The sequence below is a fragment of the Pleurodeles waltl genome, chromosome 4_1 (assembly GCF_031143425.1).
Source record: "Pleurodeles waltl isolate 20211129_DDA chromosome 4_1, aPleWal1.hap1.20221129, whole genome shotgun sequence".
NCBI lineage: Eukaryota > Metazoa > Chordata > Amphibia > Caudata > Salamandridae > Pleurodeles > Pleurodeles waltl.
The window spans coordinates 38,593,262-38,606,111 of record NC_090442.1 but is presented as its reverse complement, the minus strand read 5'-3'; the positions used below and the strand labels follow the sequence as shown (position 1 = coordinate 38,606,111).

Here is a 12,850-nt window from a genome sequence, read left to right as displayed (position 1 = left end):
ATACCATTGCAGCATAAAACAGAGTATTCAATAAAAGAAGAAAGGAGGATTAACGACAAAAAAGCACATCATAAGATATGAAACTTTGGAAATTATCAAGATATTGTTTGAAAAAACTCCTTTGATGGAAAGAAGATGAAGAACGGTATGGGATCCTGTCCTGCGCAACTGTAATTGATATGTTCCACATCCATTCATACCACCTAACCCTAAACACCCAAACATACTGCAGTCAGTGACCATGTGGCCTAATGGATAAGGCGTCTGACTTTGGATCAGAAGATACAGGGTTCGAGTCCCTTCGTGGTTGAGTCTTTTTCTCACAGCACCCATTTTATCTTTACATGCAAACTGGAGGCACACTCTTACAATACTCCTTTCACTCTCACTCATTAAGAAAGCCCAATACAAACTGCACAATCAGTCACGTTATGCCTTCAGCATTGCTACTTTTCTGTCTTTCTGCCATACCAAAGTACCTCTTCATAAATGCCACGGATATGCAATACGTATGCAACAATATGACACGGCACAATCATTCTTAACAGAACTGTGGGTAGATGCAGTGCAGGGAATGTGTGCGTGCAGTAATCAGAAACTATGCATGCATAGAAGCTCTATGATTTTCTCCAGGAATAATGCAAATTGTCCCTCAGAAAAAATATAGTACTGGAGAAGAATCATAAAGGATTGACACAATTGCTGCCTTTGCTGTTGCCCCAATTGTGCAATCTGTCAAGGACTGGTCTCTTGCAGATTGAGGCACCTAGTTGCAATTGTGTGGTAAAAATCACCCTTACAACCATTTTTGCTATAAACTTGAGATCTTTCTGAGATACTATCTCACAGACTTCTTATGAATGAGGAACTCTGAAATTGTCAAATTCCAATTTGTACGTCCTTAAAACCATGCTGGTTATTCAAATGGGCAGATTGTTTTGTAAATTCCTTTCTGTCTCGAGTTGTAGCTATATTGATACAGAGGCATAATTGTTTGAATGATATATATTGGTTTGGTTGAAGTATGTTAGTAGATGTGGTGATAGGCTTTCTGTGTCTGTCTGAGAGCAAGGACCGGTTAACGTCTTTTTCCAAGAGCAGTTTGTTGTGAAAGGTATTAGGCAAAGGAGTATGTATTGTCGTGTGGTTCTCTGACTGCTTCTGTCCACTTGCCAAAAGTTCCAAGGCCCTATTATAACATAAAAACTGTAACATTGAAGTGGTGGGTGGTGGAGGTTTAAAATGGTCAGTTTAATTAAAGACAGAAAAGTGAAACGAATGACTGCAGAAATACTCTATGTGGCCATGAACTGAGATGAAAGGATGATTTTGGAACTCTGTCTTGCCGATTACCCTCAATGCAGCAATGGATAGGGCACTACTCTCACAGACCAGGGTGTGTAAGTTTAAGTCTATCTGAGGTGCACACCCTGAACTAATACATTTTTGCTGAAACCTAATCATATTGTTTACTCTTCCTCGTAGCAGCTTGCCAGGGTGATAGTATATTGCAACAGAACCATTCTACTTCTTCACTGAAAAGAGTCATGCTGGTTACCCAAATGTGCAGCGTGTCATTTTATACAGCTTTCTTTATTGAAATTAAACTTGGACTCACTTGAAATATTCTCTTTCAAAATGAATGTTTTGAGCTGCTGTGAATTTTGCTGTAAGGTGGTGACAGGCTTTCAGGTACGTGCTTAGGTCAAGGCCCTGTTCATGTCACTTGTATAAGCTAATTCAGGGAGCAAATTAGCAAGTCAAGAAATGGGAACTCAGAACTACTGTCAAAGCAGTTTCATTATCTTTTCAAATAATCCAAAAATACCATTGCGGCATAAAACAGAGTATTCAATAAAAGAAGAAAGGAGGATTAACGGCAAAAAAGCACGTTATAAGATATGAAACTTTGGAAATTATGAAGATATTGTTTGAAAAAAGTCCTTTGCAGGAAAGAAGATGAAGAGCGGTATGTGATACTGACCTGCACGACTGTAATTGATATGTTCCACATCTATTCATACCACCTAACCCCAAACACCCAATTTTAGTTTTGTCAGTGACCATGTGTTCTAATGGGTAAGGCATCTGACTTTGAATCAGAAGATTGAGGGTTCAAGTCCCTTCATGGTTGAGCCTTTTTCTCACAGCACCCAACTTATCTTTACATACAAACTGGAGGCACACTCTTACAATACTCCTTTCACTCTCACTCATTAAGAAAGCCCAATGCAAACTGCACAATCAGTCACGTTATGCCTTCAGCATTGCTACTTTTCTGTCTTTCTGCCATACCAAAGTACCTCTTCATAAACGCTACGGATCTGCAATACGTATGCAACAATATGACATGGCACAATCATTCTGAACAGAACTTTGGGTAGATTCAGTGCAGGGAGTGTGTGTGCGTGCAGAAAGCAGAAACTATGCATGCGTAGAAGCTCTATGATTTTCTCCAGGAATAATGCAAATTGTCCCTCAGAAAAAGTATAGTACTAGAGAAGAATCATAAAGGATTGACACAATTGCTGCCTTTGCTGTTGCCCCAGTTGTGTAATCTGTCAAGGACTGGTCTCTTGCAGATTGAGGCACCTAGTTGCAATTGTGTGGTAAAAATTACCCTTAGAACCATTTTTTCTAAAAACTTGAGATCTTTCTGAGATACTATCTCACAGACTTCTTATGAATGAGGAACTCTGAAATTGTCACATTCCAATTTGTACGTCCTTAAAACCATGCTGGTTATTCAAATGGGCAGATTGTTTTGTAAATTCCTTTCTGTCTCGAGTTGTAGTTATATTGATACAGAGGCATAATTGTTTGAATGATATATATTGGTTTGGTTGAAGTATGTTAGTAGAGGTGGTGATGGGCTTTCTGTGTCTGTCTGAGAGCAAGGACCGGTTAACGTCTTTTTCCAAGAGCAGTTTCTTGTGAAACGTATCAGGCAAAGGAGTATGTATTGTCATGTGGTTCTCTGATTGCTTCTGTCCACTTGCCAAAAGTTCCAGGCCCTACTATAACATAAAAACGGTAACATTGAAGTGGTGGGTGGTGGAGGTTTAAAATGGTCTGTTTAATTAAAGACAGAAAAGTGAAACGAATGACTACGGAAATAGTCTATGTGGCCATGAACTGAGATGAAAGGATGATTTTGGAACTCTGTCTTGCAGATTACCCTCAATGCCGCAATGGATAGGGCACTACTCTCACAGACCAGGGTGTGTAAGTTTAAGTCTATCTGAGGTGCACACTCTGAACTAATACTTTTTTGCTGAAACCTAATCATATTGTTTACTCTTCCTCGTAGCAGCTTACCAGGGTGATAGTATATTGCAACAGAACCATTCCACTTCTTCACTGAAAAGAGTCATGCTGGTTAACCAAATGTGCAGCGTGTCATTTTATACAGCTTTCTTTATTGAAATTAAACTTGGACTCACTTGAAATATTCTCTTTCAAAATGATTGATTTGAGCTGCTGTGAATTTTATTTCTAGAGGTGGTGACAGGCTTTCAGGTACGTGCTTTGGTCAAGGCCCTGTTCATGTCACTTGTATAAGCTAATTAAGGGAGCAAATTAGCAAGTCAAGAAATGGGAAGTGTGAACTACTGTCAAAGCAGTTTCATTCTCTTTTCAAATAATCCAAAAATACCATTGCAGCATAAAAAAGAGTATTCCATAAAAGAAGAAAGGAGGATTAACTGCAAAAAAGCACATCATAAGATATGAAACTTTGGAAATTATCAAGATATTGTTTGAAAAAACTCATTTTGATGGAAAGAAGATGAAGAACGGTATGGGATCCTGTCCTGCGCAACTGTAATTGATATGTGCCACATCCATTCATACCACCTAACCCTAAACACCCAAACATACCACAGTCAGTGACCATGTGGCCTAATGGATAAGGCGTCTGACTTCGAATCAGAAGATTGAGGGTTCAAATCCTTTCATGGTTGAGTCTTTTTCTCACAGCACCCAACTTATCTTTACATACAAACTGGAGGCACACTCTTACAATACTCCTTTCACTCTCACTCATTAATGAAGCCCAATGCAAACTGCACAAGCAGTCACATTATGCCTTCAGCATTGCTACTTTTCTGTATTTCTGTCATACCAAAGTACCTCTTCATAAATGCCACGGATATGCAATACGTATGCAACAATATGACATGGCACAATCATTCTGAACAGAACTGTGGGTAGATGCAGTGCAGGGAGTGTGTGTGTGTGCAGAAAGCAGAAACTATGGATGCGTAGAAGCTCTATGATTTTCTCCAGGAATAATGCAAATTGTCCCTCAGAAAAAGTATAGTACTAGAGAAGAATTGTTAGAAATGGGGTCTTTGGTTGACAGTCAGGTTACCCCCTGTTCAAGCAAAGACCCTCACTCTAGTCAGGGTAAAAGAGAATCACCCTCAGCTAACCCCTGCTTACCCCCTTGGTAGCTTGGCAGAGCAGTAGGCTTAACCTCAGAGTGCTAGGTGTAAAGTATTTGTATCAACACACACAGTAACTTAATGAAAACACTAGAAAATGACACAACACCAGTTTAGAACAATAGGAAATATTTATCTAAACAAAACAAGACCAAAACGACAAAAATCCACCATACACAAGTCGTTATTAATTAAAAATCAAAAAGAGTCTTTAAGTAGTTTTAAAAACACACTAGCGCTGCTAGATTGAAAATGTACCTGGTGCGCGTCAAAAATAACCCCGCACGGGCGCGTGTGCGTCAAAAATAACTCCGCACGGCGGTACGCGAGTCGAAAATCCAGCCGCACGATGATCCGAAAATCGTTTCTCCTGCTCCGTGCGTTGATTTTTTGGTCGCGTTTCCTGCGAGCGTCGTTTCTCAGCTGCGGAGCCGGCGGCGCGTCGTTTTTTCAGCCGCAGATCGGATTCGCGTCAATCTTTTCCCCGCACGGCGCTCTGTGCGTGGATTTTCTTGTCTTTAGGCTGCCAGCTTCTCCTTTCAGGGTCCCAGGAACTGGATGGGCACCACAGGGCAGAGCAGGAGTCTCTCCAGAGACTCCAGGTGCTGGCAGAGAGAAGTCTTTGCTGTCCCTGAGACTTCAAACAACAGGAGGCAAGCTCTAGATCAAGCCCTTGAAGATTTCTTCTCAAGATGGAAGGCACAAAAAGTCCAGTCTTTGCCCTCTTACTCTGGCAGAAGCAGCAACTGCAGGATAGCTCCACAAAGCACAGTCACAGGCAGGGCAGCTCTTCTTCCTCAGCTATTCAGCTCTTCTCAAGGCAGAGGTTCCTCTTGGTTCCAGAAGTGTTTCTCAAGTCTGTAGATTTGGGTGCCCTTCTTATACCCATTTTAGTCTTTGAAGTCACCTTTCTTCAAAGGGGACTCACACCTACTTGTGAAATCCTGCCTTGCCAAGGCAAGGCCTCAGACACACACCAGGGGGTTGGAGCTGGCATTGTTAGAGGCAGGCACAGTCCTTTCAGATGAGAGTGACCACTCCACCCCTCCCTCCTAGCAGAGATGGCTAATCAGGAAATGCAGGTTACACCCCAGCTCCCTTTGTGTCACTGTCTGGTGTGAGGTGAAAAACAACCAACTGTCAAACTGACCCAGACAGGGAATCCACAAACAAGGCAGAGTCACAGAATGGTTTAAGCAAGAAAATGCTCACTTTCTAAAAGTGGCATTTTCAAACGCACAAGCTGAAAATCAACTTTACTAAAAGATGTATTTTTAAATTGTGAGTTCAGGGACCCCAAACTCCACATGTCCATCTACTCTCTAGGGGAATCTACGCTTTAATCATATTTAAAGGTAGCCCCCATATTATCCTATGAGAGAGACAGTCCTTGCAACAGTGAAAAACAAATTTAACAATATTTCACTGTCAGGACATATAAACCACATTACTATATGTCCTACCTTAACCATACACTGCACCCTGCCCTTGGGGCTACCTACGGCCTACCTTAGGGGTGCCTTACATGTAAGAAAAGGGAAGGTTTAGGCCTGGCAAGTGGGTACACTTGCCAATTCGAATTTATAGAGTAAAAATACACACACAGACACTGCAGTGGCAGGTCTGAGACATGATTACAGGGTTACTTGTGTGGGTGGCACAACCAGTGCTGCAGGCCCACCAGTAACATTTGATTTACAGGCCCTGGGCACCTCTAGTGCACTTTACTAGGGACTTAACAGTAAAACAAATATGCCAATCATGGAGAACCAATTATGTACATATTTTAAACAGGAGCCCTTGCACTTTAGCACTGGTTAGCAGCGGTAAAGTGCCCAGAGTAACAAAAACAGTAAAATCAGAGTCCAGCACACATTAACAACCTGGGGAACAGAGGCAAAAAGTTAAGGGAGACCACGCCAAGGATGAAAAGTCTAACATGTGTCCCCCCCAGCTAAAAGTGGGGAGCAACTACCCAACCTCATGGGAGTTCTCATCACTAAGGCGGAAGAACCTGGACAGACCATCAGCATTGGCGTGCTCTGTACCAGGACGGTGTTCCACCGTAAAGTCCATCCCCTGTAGGGAAATGGACCACCTCAACAGTTTCGGATTCTCACCCCTCATCTGCATTAACCATCTGAGGGGCCTGTGGTTGGTCTGAACTCAGAAGTGAGTCCCAAACAAGTAGGGTCTTAGCTTCTTCAGTGCCCAGACCACAGCAAACGCTTCACGTTCTATGGCACTCCACCTACGTTCCCTGGGTAGTAACCTCCTGCTAATGAAGGCTACGGGTTGATCTAGGCCCTCTTCATTACTGCTACAATACCATGCTCTGAGGCGTCTGTTTGCACAACAAACTCCTTGGAGTAGTCAGGTGCCTTCAGCACAGGTGCTGTGCACATGGCAGCCTTCAGGGCATCAAAAGCGCTCTGGCAAGCCTCTGTCCAGATCACTTTCTTGGGTTGCTTCTTAGAAGTCAACTCAGTTAAGGGGGTAACAAACCTCCTGTAATATCCTGTGAGACCTAAAAAGGCTCTCACTTCAGTCTGGGTCTTGGGAGGCTCCCAAGCCAGAATCGTGTCAATCTTAGGCTGTAGGGGTGCCACCTGGCCACTCCCCACCTGGTGTCCTAAGTACACCACAGAACCCTGCCCTATTTGGCACTTGCTCGCCTTAATAGTGAGGCCTGCCTTCTGCAGGGCCTCTAACACTCTCCAGAGGTGTTGCAGGTGTTCCTCCCATGTGGAACTAAACACAGCAATGTCATCCAGGTAGGCGGCACTGAACTCATCCAGTCCTGCCAACACCTGGCTGACCAAGCTCTGAAAGGTGGCAGGGGCATTCTTCATCCCAAAGGGCATCACGTTGAAGTAGAAGTGCCCATCTGGGGTAGAGAATGCTGACCTCTCCTTTGTTCCCTCAGTTAAGGCAATCTGCCAGTACCCAGATGTTAAATCAAACGTACTGAGGTACTTGGCAGCTCCTAACCGATCAATGAGCTCATCAGCTCGGGGGATGGGGTGTGCGTCAGTCTTGCTGACCGCATTGAGACCCCGGTAGTCCACACAGAACCTAAGTTCTGGAGTGGCACCAGGAGCAGCAGCCTTTGGGACCAATACCACTGGGCTGGCCCAAGGACTGCTGGAGTGCTCAATAAGCCTTAGGGTTAACATTTTGGAGACTTCCTCCTTGATGCAAGCCCTGACCCTGTCAGTCACTCTGTAAACCTTATGTTTAACAGGTGTACTGTCCCCAGTGTCCACATCATGTGTGCACAGGTGTGTGACTCCTGGGATCAGGGAAAACAGCGAGGCGAACTGTCCCAACACGTGGCGACAGTCCCTCTGCTGTTCCTCAGTCAAGGAGGGGGAGAGGATCACTCCCTCCACAGACCCATCTTTCTCTCCTGCAGACAGGAGGTCAGGAAGAGGCTCGCTCTCTCCCTCCACCCCGTCATCTGTCGCTAGGAGCATGGATAGCTCAGTTCGCTCAAAGTGTGGTTTGAGGCGGTTGACATGTAGGACCCGCAAAGGGTTCCTGGGGGATTGCAAATCTACCAGATAGGTGACCTCGCTCTTTCTTTCCACCACCTCAAAAGGCCCAGTCCACTTATCTTGGAGAGCCCTAGGCTCCACTGGTGCCATGACCCACACTTTTTGTCCAGGCTGAAACTCAACCAGAGTGGCATTCTGGTCGTACCACCGTTTCATATCCTCCTGGCTTGCTTCCAGGTTCTCCTGAAAGAGACTCCTGAAGCGGGCAGTCTGGTTTCTTAGTGCCAGCATGTAGCTAAATACATCCTGGGGTGGTTTACTAGGAGCTTTCTCCAAAGCCTCCTTCACCAGACTGAGCGGTCCCCTCACAGGGTGGCCATAGATGAGCTCAAAGGGGCTAAAGCCAAGTCCCTTTTGAGGCACCTCCCTGTAAGCAAACAGAAGGCATGGCAAGAGGACGTCCCATTTATGCCTCAAGGGCTCTGACAGGCCCTGAATCATGCCTTTCAAGGTGCGGTTGAATCTCTCAACCAGACCATTACTTTGGGGGTGGTAAGGTGTGGTGAACTTGTACGTTACCCCACACACCTTCCACAGAGACTTCAGATAAGTGGATATGAAGTTTGTACCTCTATCGGATACCACTTCCTTGGGGAACCCCATGCAGGTAAAAACTCCCATCAAGGCACGTCCCACCACGGGGGCAGTGACCGTCCTTAGAGGAATGGCTTCTGGGTACCGAGTGGCATGGTCCACCAAGACCAGGATGAGCCTGTTGCCCATGGCTGTCTTGGGATCCAGAGGCCCCACAATGTCAATTCCTACCCTTTCAAAGGGAGTACTGACTACAGGTAAAGGTTGGAGGGGAGCTTTGCATTTCCCCCCACTCTTGCCACTTGCCTGACAAGTCTGACAAGACCTACAATAAGCAGCTGACTGCTTGTGCATCAAGGGCCAGTAAAAGTGGGAGACAAGCCTCTTATAGGTCTTGTCCTGCCCTAGATGTCCTGCCAAAGGCACATCATGAGCCAAACCCAGTAGGAAGGCCCTGAAGCACTGGGGTACCACCAGCATACGAGCTGACCCAGGCTCAGGAACCTTAGGCTCACTGAACAGGAGGCCATCCTCCCAATAAATCAGGTGAGTACCTGGCGCCTCGCCAGCCGCCTGGGCTGCAGCCTGCTGCCGCAGCCCCTCAAGAGTAGGGCACTCCTTCTGCGCTGTGCAGAATGCTTCCCTGGTGGGTCCCCCTTCCTGCTGCCAGTGCGACAGCTCAGGGACCTCCCCCAGTTCAGCCACCTGCTCCCCTGTAGGTTCCGGGGCGTCACCCTCAGGCTCCGCCTCCTCCCGGACCGTGGGAACCTCAGGGGCCAGTTTCCCGCGCCCCCTGCCCTTCCTCTTCTTGGCGGTCCCCTGGGCCACTGTTTCAGGCTCCAGGGGCTCTTGACTACCCTGATTGGCTGCCATAGACCGGGTGGATACGCATACCCACCCAGGCAGACCCAACATCTCCAAGTGAGACCTGTGTTCCACCTCCTTCCAAGGGGAATCCTCCAGGTCGTTACCTAGCAAACAATCAACAGGCATGGTTGGACTCACAGCTACTTTCCAGGAACCTGAGACCCCCCCTCCCATTCAAAGGGAACCTGCGCCACTCTGCAGAGGCGCTCAGAGTTGTCTACCGCAACTACTTGGTGAAGTACCCGGGGATCAATCTGCTCTTCAGACACCAGGTGACTCCTCACTGTAGTCACACTGGCTCCTGTGTCTCTCAGAGCCTCCACCCTCTGTCCATTGATGGTCACCCATTGCCTGTACTTCTTAGTGTTATCAGGCACTAGGTTTCTCTGGACCATCTCACTGTCCCCTAGTGAGACAAGGGTCATTTCTGCTGGTTCCCACCCACCTGAAACCAACTCCTCCCCAAGCGCTACGCTGGCCAAACCCTGGGACGGTGCACCAGTGGGTGCCGGTGTACTTTTGGGGCATTTGGGGTCCCCCCTCACATGACCCACCTGGTCACATGCATAGCACTTACGTGGGGGACCACCTGCCACTGGCTTCCCTTTGGACAACCATGGCTTCTTTTCACTGGGGGGTTGGGAATCCTTACCCTGGGAATCAGTTTGGGGCCCTTTAGAGAACTCCCCCTGTTTGCCCTTAACCCCCCCTTTCTTCTGAGAGGGACCCTGCCCACCCTTGGCGTGGTCTCCCCCATACCTCCTTTGGACCCTGGTGCTCTCCCAGCGGTCCGCTTCCTGTGCAAGCTTCCTGGGGTCAGTCAGCTTGCTGTCAATGAGGTGCTGGCGCAGCTCTGGAAAACATAAACTGTACAAGTGCTCCCAAGCAATTAAATTGTAAAGCCCCTCATACGTGTTTACCTTACTGCCCTTCACCCAACCATCCAGTGACCTGCAAAAAGAATCAACACATTCCAACCATGTTTGGGATTCCTTTCTCTTCTAGGATCTAAACTTCTCCTTGTACTGCTCAGGGGTGAGACCATACCTGGTAAGTAAGGCCTCCTTCATGACAGGGTAGGTGAGATCCTGAGCATCCCCTAAGGCTGTCAGTGTGTCCCTCCCCTCTGCCTCAAAATGCTTCCACAGGGCTGCCCCCCAATGAGCTTCAGGGACCAGGTTCATGTGGAGAGCTGACTCATAACCCTTGAACCACAAGTAGATATCATCATCCCTCTTATAATCTCTCACAAGGTCTTTTGGGATGTGTACCCTTCTCTCAGGCTGCACTGTAGGATTGCTGCCACCATCCCTACTGGGCTGACTCCTCTGATCTATCTCTTTTAAACTGAGCTCATGAGCCATTGCTAACTTCCTTTCCTCAATGGCCAGCCTTCTCTGTTCCATCTCTAGACTGAGCTTTTTCAGCTCCAATTGGTACTCCCTCTCTGCCTGTCTGTCCTGTAACTCTTCAGGTGTCAGACCCTTGGAGGATACACTGCTACTTGCCCTAGAGACTCTTTCCCTGGGAATAACAGGTCCCCCCACTATACCATTATGTACTGATTGCTCTCCCTCCTCATCCTCATCCTCCTCCTCATCCTCAGTGTGCCCTCCAGTGCTTCTGGTTGTCACCCAGGCCCTCAGCGCCTTTTTCAGCTCATCCTTCTTGGAAGAGCTCTTAATGGGACAACCAAATTTTTTACAAAACTGCTTTAGCTGAGCCTTGTTATAACTATCCAATTGCTTCAGGTCAAAAACAGCTTCAACTGATGCATCTCCAAGTAGAGACATGATAAAAGGTTAAAAGAGTGCAAAGTTCCAAATGCAGAAAAGCAAGTTCGCAAATGAAGTTCCAGAAAAGTCAATCACCGGATCAGCGAAAAAAGAAACTGAATGCAGAGCAAAAACAGTCCAAATAGAAAAAAACTAAAATCACAAGACTAGTAGTATGTGGTCACGTAGTGGTCTGAACTCAAACAGTAGTGTACACTTAATCACTGTATGTCAAGCACAAATACAAGTCCAAATCCCAACCGCTGATCACCAATGTTAGAAATGGGGTCTTTGGTTGACAGTCAGGTTACCCCCTGTTCAAGCAAAGACCCTCACTCTAGTCAGGGTAAAAGAGAATCACCCTCAGCTAACCCCTGCTTACCCCCTTGGTAGCTTGGCAGAGCAGTAGGCTTAACCTCAGAGTGCTAGGTGTAAAGTATTTGTACCAACACACACAGTAACTTAATGAAAACACTACAAAATGACACAACACCAGCTTAGAAAAATAGGAAATATTTATCTAAACAAAACAAGACCAAAACGACAAAAATCCACCATACACAAGTCAAGTTATTAATTAAAAATCAAAAAGAGTCTTTAAGTAGTTTTAAAAACACACTAGCGCTGCTAGAGTGAAAATGTACCTGGTGCGCGTCAAAAATAACCCCGCACGGGCGGGTGTGCGTCAAAAATAACTCCGCACGGCGGTACGCGAGTCGAAAATCCAGCCGCACGATGATCCGAAAATCCCGCCGCCCAGGTTGCGATCTCCCAGCCTCCGTCAGCGATGCTGCGCGTCGTTTCTCAGGCTCCGTGCGTTGATTTTTCGGTCGCGTTTCCTGCGAGCGTCGTTTCTCAGCTGCGGAGCCGGCAGGGCGCCGTTTTTTCAGCCGCAGATCGGATTCGCGTCAATCTTTTCCCCGCACGGCGCTCTGTGCGTTGATTTTCTTGTCTTTAGGCTGCCAGCTTCTCCTTTCAGGGTCCCAGGAACTGGATGGGCACCACAGGGCAGAGCAGGAGTCTCTCCAGAGACTCCAGGTGCTGGCAGAGAGAAGTCTTTGCTGTCCCTGAGACTTCAAACAACAGGAGGCAAGCTCTAGATCAAGCCCTTGAAGATTTCTTCTCAAGATGGAAGGCACACAAAGTCCAGTCTTTGCCCTCTTACTCTGGCAGAAGCAGCAACTGCAGGATAGCTCCACAAAGCACAGTCACAGGCAGGGCAGCTCTTCTTCCTCAGCTATTCAGCTCTTCTCCAGGCAGAGGTTCCTCTTGGTTCCAGAAGTGTTTCTCAAGTCTGTAGATTTGGGTGCCCTTCTTATACCCATTTTAGTCTTTGAAGTCACCTTTCTTCAAAGGGGACTCACACCTACTTGTGAAATCCTGCCTTGCCCAGGCAAGGCCTCAGACACACACCAGGGGGTTGGAGCCGGCATTGTTAGAGGCAGGCACAGTCCTTTCAGATGAGAGTGACCACTCCACCCCTCCCTCCTAGCAGAGATGCCTAATCAGGAAATGCAGGTTACACCCCAGCTCCCTTTGTGTCACTGTCTGGTGTGAGGTGAAAAACAACCAACTGTCAAACTGACCCAGACAGGGAATCCACAAACAAGGCAGAGTCACAGAATGGTTTAAGCAAGAAAATGCTCACTTTCTAAAAGTGGTATTTTCAAAC

At 46.8% G+C, this 12,850-nt stretch overlaps 2 non-coding genes across 2 annotated transcripts; both read left to right on the top strand.

Moving 5' to 3' along the window:
• Positions 1 to 237: 237 nt before the first annotated feature.
• Positions 238 to 310, top strand: TRNAQ-UUG (transfer RNA glutamine (anticodon UUG)). The gene has a single exon. It is a non-coding gene; the product is annotated as a tRNA-Gln (tRNA).
• A 3,579-nt stretch (positions 311 to 3,889) lies between these two features.
• On the top strand, positions 3,890 to 3,962 carry TRNAR-UCG (transfer RNA arginine (anticodon UCG)). Its single transcript has one exon. It is a non-coding gene; the product is annotated as a tRNA-Arg (tRNA).
• Positions 3,963 to 12,850: the final 8,888 nt, after the last annotated feature.